The sequence below is a fragment of the Corvus hawaiiensis genome, chromosome 3 (genome assembly GCF_020740725.1).
Source record: "Corvus hawaiiensis isolate bCorHaw1 chromosome 3, bCorHaw1.pri.cur, whole genome shotgun sequence".
In the NCBI taxonomy this organism is placed as follows: domain Eukaryota; kingdom Metazoa; phylum Chordata; class Aves; order Passeriformes; family Corvidae; genus Corvus; species Corvus hawaiiensis.
In genome coordinates, this window is record NC_063215.1 from 227149 (window position 1) to 234450 (window position 7302).

A 7302-nucleotide genomic window follows, 5' to 3' on the forward strand; every position below is an offset into this window, starting at 1 on the left:
CCTGCTACTGGGTGCTCTTCTGGATGACAGCCATCAGCGCCAAAAAGGACATGGAAAAGCTCTGCAAGCTCTGCTGCCGCTGTGACCTTCCCAATCCCATGATGTGGGTGCTGTGGGGTGCTCAATGCTTGACCTTCTTCGTTCCCATCATTCTCATTCGCACAGTGGCTTCCCTGTGCCCGTCTCACGAGCAGGAGCACTGCCGGGTGGCTCTCATCTCCATGTTCTCCGTTACCCTGCTCCCCTTTGCTGCACCCGTGGTCATTACCCGCATAATAATCCACACGTTCCGCTGTGTCCCGGTCTGTCCCAGTGTTTCCCGGTCTATCCCGCGGGGAGGCCGGGCCTGACCCGCGCCACGCCCCCTACGCGCGCGCTCCGCATGGGTCACGTGGTTCCCCGCGCGTCACGTGATCGGGGCGGGGGCCGCCGGGAAGCGCCAGGCAGGACCGGGCCGGGATCGGGATCGGGGTCGGGACCGGGCCCAGCGCAGCCCCGGCCAAGCCGCGGCCCTGCCCGAACCCTGCGAACCGCCAGCCCGGCGCCGGCATTTTATTCCCTTTACACTTCTCAGCCTTTCCGGGCCCCTGTTGTACCAGCAGCGCTGCCCTGACGGTCCCGCGGTGCAGCTCTTTTAGTGACACGGGGCAGCGGCCACACCTGCTGCAGTACCTTTATTGTACTTCTTTTACCATGCTCAGCATTTTATTCCCTTTACACCGCTCAGCCTTTCCGGGCCCCTTTTTTAACCAGCAGCGCTGCCCCGACGGTCCCGCGGTGCAGCTCTTTTAGTGACACGGGGCAGCGGCCACTCCTGCTGCAGTACCTTTACAATATTTCTTAGACCATTGTCAATATTTTATTCCGCCCACACTTCCCAGCCTTTCCCGTACTGCTCTTTTTAAGCAGCAGCGCCGCCCCGATGGTCCCGGGGTGCAGCTCTCTTAGTGACACGGGGCAGGGGCAGAGAGCCCTCTAGGTGCGGCTCCTCTATGGCACTTTACCATGTTCTATTTTATTTCATTGGCACCTCGCGCGTTGCGCCGGGCGGCTCATTCGGGGACATGCGCCGGCTCCCACAGCGCCCCGCCTGCCGCCGCTCCCCGGGGGCCTCCCCGCTGCTCTCGGGAGATCGCACACCGCAGGCGGCCCAAGCCCCGTCTCGCCGACGGCACTCACCACCCACCGCCCGCCGCCGCGTTCTCCCGCTCCCTACCGGCACGAAGCGGCGCTGCCGATGACGGAGCCGATGCGCGGCTGCCACGCCGCTTTCCCCGCGCCTCAGGGCCGGCGCCTTCGGCCGCACAGGGCGGCGTCCCCGCACCCGGGCCAGCCCGAGCAGCTCCTGCCGCCGCCGCCGCCGCCCCCCGACTGAGGGGCCGCGACGCCGGCGCCCCCTTTTATACTCCGCACCCCCTTTTCCCGCCACTGCCGCGGTGGGCTCCCCCTGCCTCAAAACCGCCCAGAAGCGCCCGAGGCGGGAACGGCGCAGCCCAGCCGGTGCCTCGGAGAAGCTCTTTTAGTGACACGGGGCAGCGACCACTCCTGCTGCAGTACCTTTACAATATTTCTTAGACCAGTGTCAATATTTTATTCCGCTCACACTTCCCAGCCTTTCCCGTGCTGCTCTTTTGAACCAGCGGCGCTGCCTCGACGGTCCCGCGGTGCAGCTCTTTTACTGACACGGGGCAGCGGCCACCCCTCCTGCACTACCTTTATTGTACCTCTTTTACCATGCTCAGCATTTTATTCCCTTTACACATCTCAGCCTTTCCGGGCCCCTTTTTTACCAGCAGCGCTGCCCCGACGGTCCCGCGGCGCAGCTCTTTTAGTGATGCGGGGCAGCGGCCACTCCTGCTGCAGTACCTTTACAATATTTCTTAGACCATTATCAATACTTTATTCGGCTCACACTTCCTCTTGTCAATATTTTATTCAACTCACACTTCCCAGCCTTTCCGTGCTGCTCTTTTTAACCAGCAGCGCTGCCCCGACGATCCCGCCGGTGCAGCTCTTTTACTGACACGGGGCAGCGGCCACTCCAGCAGTAGTGCCTTTATTGTACCTCTTTTACCATGCTCAGCATTTTATTCCCTTTACACCTCTCAGCCTTTCCCGTGCTGCTCTTTTTTCCAAGCAGCGCTGCCCCAACGGTCCCTCGTTGCAGCTCTTTTAGTGACACGGGGCAGCGGCCACTCCTGGTGCAGTATGTTTACATTATTTCTTAGACCATTGTCAATATTTTATTCCGCTCACACTTCCCAGCCTTCCCCGTGCTGCTCTTTTGAACCAGCAGCGCTGCCCCGACGGTCCCGCCGGTGCAGCTCTTTTAGTGACACGACGCAGCGGCCACCCCTCCTGCAGTACCTTTATTGTACCTCTTTTACCATGCTCAGCATTTTATTCCCTTTACACCTCTCAGCCTTTCCGGGCCCCTTTTTTACCAGCAGCGCTGCCCCGACGGTCCCGCCGGTGCAGCTCTTTTACTGACACGGGGCAGCGGCCACTCCAGCAGTAGTGCCTTTATTGTACCTCTTTTACCATGCTCAGCATTTTATTCCCTTTACACCTCTCAGCCTTTCCCGTGCTGCTCTTTTTTACCAGCAGCGCTGCCCCAACGGTCCCTCGTTGCAGCTCTTTTAGTGACACGGGGCAGCGGCCACTCCTGGTGCAGTATGTTTACATTATTTCTTAGACCATTGTCAATATTTTATTCCGCTCACACTTCCCAGCCTTTCCCGTGCTGCTCTTTTTAAGCAGCACCGCTGCCCCGACGGTCCCGGGGTGCAGCTCTTTCAGTGACGCAGCGCAGCGGCCACACCTGCTGCAGTACCTTTATTGTACCTCTTTTACCATGCTCAGCATTTTATTCTCTTTATACCTCTCAACCTTTCCGGGCCCCTTTTTAACCAGCAGCGCTGCCCCGACGGTCCCGCGGTGCAGCTCTTTTAGTGACACGGGGCAGCGGCCACTCCTGCTGCAGTACCTTTACAATATTTCTTAGACCACTCTCACTATTTTATTCCGCTCACATTTCCCAGCCTTTCCGTGCTGCTCTTTTTAACCAGCAGCGCCGCCCCGACGGTCCCGGGGTGCAGCTCTCTTAGTGACACGGGGCAGGGGCGGAGAGCCCTCTAGGTGCGGCTCCTCTATGGCACTTTACCGTGTTCTATTTTATTTCATTGGCACCTCGCGCGTTGCGCCGGGCGGCTCATTCGGGCACATGCGCCGGCTCCCACAGCGCTCCGCTCGCCGCCGCTCCCCGGGGGCCTCCCCGCTGCTCTCGGGAGATCGCACACCGCAGGCGGCCCAAGCCCCGTCTCGCCGACGGCACTCACCACCCACCGCCCGCCGCCGCGTTCTCCCGCTCCCTACCGGCACGAAGCGGCGCTGCCGATGACGGAGCCGATGCGCGGCTGCCACGCCGCTTTCCCCGCGCCTCAGGGCCGGCGCCTTCGGCCGCACAGGGCGGCGTCCCCGCACCCGGGCCAGCCCGCGCAGCTCCTGCCGCCGCCGCCGGCGCCCCCTTTTATACTCCGCACCCCCTTTTCCCGCCACTGCCGCGGTGGGCTCCCCCTGCCTCAAAACCGCCCAGAAGCGCCCGAGGCGGGAACGGCGCAGCCCCGCCGGTGCCTCGGAGAAGCTCTTTTAGTGACAAGGGGCAGCGGCCACCCCTCCTGCTGCAGTACCTTTATTGTACCTCTTTTACCGTGCTCAGCATTTTATTCCCTTTACACCGCTCAGCCTTTCCCGTGCTGCTCTTTTTAACCAGCAGCGCTGCCCCGACGGTCCCGCGGTGCAGCTCTTTCAGTGACGCAGCGCAGCGGCCACACCTGCTGCAGTACCTTTATTGTACCTCTTTTACCATGCTCAGCATTTTATTCTCTTTATACCTCTCAACCTTTCCGGGCCCCTTTTTTACCAGCAGCGCTGCCCCGACGGTCCCTCGGTGCAGCTCTTTTACTGACACGGGGCAGCCGCCACTCCTGCTGCAGTACTTTTAAAGCATTTTCGACCTTTTTCGCAATTTTATTCCCTTCACAGATGCGACCTTTGCCGTGACACCTTTGAAGCAGCACCCCTGGCCCAGCTGCGCCTCGGTGCAGCTCATTTTATCCTGAGGAAGCGGCTACTCCTGCTGCGGTGCTGTTATTATTTCTCAGACCTTTCTCTATATTTTATTTCCCTCACACCTCCAGTCCTTTCCCGTGCCGCACGTTTACCATCAACACCACCCCAAAGGTCCCGCGGTGCAGCTCTTTTAGTGACACGGGGCAGCGGCTACTCCTGCTGCAGTACCTTTTGAATATTTCTTAGACCATTGTCAATATTTTATTCGGCTCACACTTCCCAGCCTTTCCTGTGCTGCTCTTTTGAACCAGCAGCGCTGTCCCAACGGTCCCGGGGTGCAGCTCTTTTAGTGACACGGGGCAGCGGCCACACCTGCTGCAGTACCTTTATTGGACCTCTTTTATCATGTTCAGCATTTTATTCCCTTTACACCTCTCAGCCTTTCCGGGCCCCTTTTTTACCAGCAGCGCTGCCCCAACGGTCTCTCGGTGCAGCTCTTTTACTGACACGGGGCAGCGGCCACTCCTGCTGCAGTACCTTTACAATATTTCTTAGACCCCTGTCAATATTTTATTCCGCTCACATTTCCCAGCCTTTCCCGTGCTGCTCTTTTTAAGCAGCAGCGCTGCCCCAACGGTCCCGGGGTGCAGCTCTTTCAGTGACGCAGCGCAGCGGCCACACCTGCTGCAGTACCTTTATTGGACCTCTTTTACCATGCTCAGCATTTTATTCCCTTTACACCTCTCAGCCTTTCCGGGCCCCTTTTTAACCAGCAGCGCTGCCCCGACGGTCCCGCGGAGCAGCTCTTTTAGTGATGCGGGGCAGCGGCTACTCCTGCTGCAGTACCTTTACAATATTTCTTAGACCATTGTCAATACTTTATTCGGCTCACACTTCCTCTTGTCAATATTTTATTCAACTCACACTTCCCAGCCTTTCCCGTGCTGCTCTTTTGAACCAGCAGCGCTGCCCCGACGGTCCCGCCGGTGCAGCTCTTTTACTGACACGGGGCAGCGGCCACACCTGCTGCAGTACCTTTATTGGACCTCTTTTACCATGCTCAGCATTTTATTCCCTTTACACATCTCAGCCTTTCCCGGCCCCTTTTTAACCAGCAGCGCTGCCCCAACGGTCCCTCGGTGCAGCTCTTTTAGTGACACGGGGCAGCGGCCACTCCTGCTGCAGTACCTTTACAATATTTCTTAGACCACTGTCAATATTTTATTCCGCTCACACTTCCCAGCCTTTCCCGTGCTGCTCTTTTTAAGCAGCAGCGCTGCCCCAACGGTCCCGGGGTGCAGCTCTTTCAGTGACGCAGCGCAGCGGCCACACCTGCTGCAGTACCTTTATTGGACCTCTTTTACCATGCTCAGCATTTTATTCCCTTTACACCTCTCAGCCTTTCCGGGCCCCTTTTTAACCAGCAGCGCTGCCCCGACGGTCCCGCGGAGCAGCTCTTTTAGTGATGCGGGGCAGCGGCTACTCCTGCTGCAGTACCTTTACAATATTTCTTAGACCACTGTCAATACTTTATTCGGCTCACACTTCCTCTTGTCAATATTTTTATTCAACTCACACTTCCCAGCCTTTCCCGTGCTGCTCTTTTGAACCAGCAGCGCTGCCCCGACGGTCCCGCCGGTGCAGCTCTTTTACTGACACGGGGCAGCGGCCACACCTGCTGCAGTACCTTTACTGTACCTCTTTTACCATGCTCAGCATTTTATTCCCTTTACACCTCTCAGCCTTTCCGGGCCCCTTTTTTACCAGCAGCGCTGCCCCGACGGTCCCTCGGTGCAGCTCTTTTAGTGGTGCGGGGCAGCGGCTACTCCTGCTGCAGTACCTTTACAATATTTCTTAGACCATTGTCAATACTTTATTCGGCTCACACTTCCTCTTGTCAATATTTTATTCAACTCACACTTCCCAGCCTTTCCGTGCTGCTCTTTTTAAGCAGCAGCGCTGCCCCGACGGTCCCGCCGGTGCAGCTCTTAGTGACACGGGGCAGCGGCCACACCTGCTGCAGTACCTTTATTGGACCTCTTTTACCATGCTCAGCATTTTATTCCCTTTACACCTCTCAGCCTTTCCCGGCCCCTTTTTAACCAGCAGCGCTGCCCCGACGGTCCCGCGGTGCAGCTCTTTTAGTGACACGGCGCAGCGGCCACTCCTGCTGCAATACCTTTATTGTACCTCTTTTACCATGCTCAGCATTTTATTCCCTTTACACCGCTCAGCCTTTCCGTGCTGCTCTTTTGAACCAGCAGCGCTGCCCCGACGGTCCCGCGGTGCAGCTCTTTTACTGACACGGGGCAGCGGCTACTCCTGCTGCAGTACCTTTACAATATTTCTTAGACCACTGTCAATATTTTATTCCGCTCACACTTCCCAGCCTTTCCCGTGCTGCTCTTTTGAACCAGCAGCGCTGCCCCGACGGTCCCGCCGGTGCAGCCCTTTTAGTGACACGACGCAGCGGCCACCCCTCCTGCAGTACCTTTATTGGACCTCTTTTACCATGCTCAGCATTTTATTCCCTTTACACTTCTCAGCCTTTCCCGTGCTATTCTTTTTTACCAGCAGCGCTGCCCCGACGGTCCCTCGGTGCAGCTCTTTTACTGACACGGGGCAGCGGCCACTCCTGCTGCAGTACCTTTACAATATTTCTTAGACCAGTGTCAATATTTTATTCCGCTCACACTTCCCAGCCTTTCCCGTGCTGCTCTTTTTAAGCACCAGCGCTGCCCCGACGGTCCCGGGGTGCAGCTCTTTCAGTGACGCAGCGCAGCGGCCACACCTGCTGCAGTACCTTTATTGGACCTCTTTTACCATGCTCAGCATTTTATTCCCTTTATACCTCTCAGCCTTTCAGGCCCCTTTTTTACCAGCAGCGCTGCCCCGACGGTCCCGCGGTGCAGCTCTTTTACTGACACGGGGCAGCGGCCACACCTGCTGCTGCAGTACCTTTATTGTACCTCTTTTACCATGCTCAGCATTTTATTCCCTTTACACCTCTCAGCCTTTCCGGGCCCCTTTTTTACCAGCAGCGCTGCCCCGACGGTCCCGCGGTGCAGCTCTTTTAGTGACACGGCGCAGCGGCCACACCTGCTGCAGTACCTTTATTGGACCTCTTTTACCATGCTCAATATTTTATTCCCTTTACACCTCTCAGCCTTTCCCGTGCTGCTCTTTTTTCCAAACAGCGCTGCCCCGACGGTCCCGCGGTGCAGCTCTTTT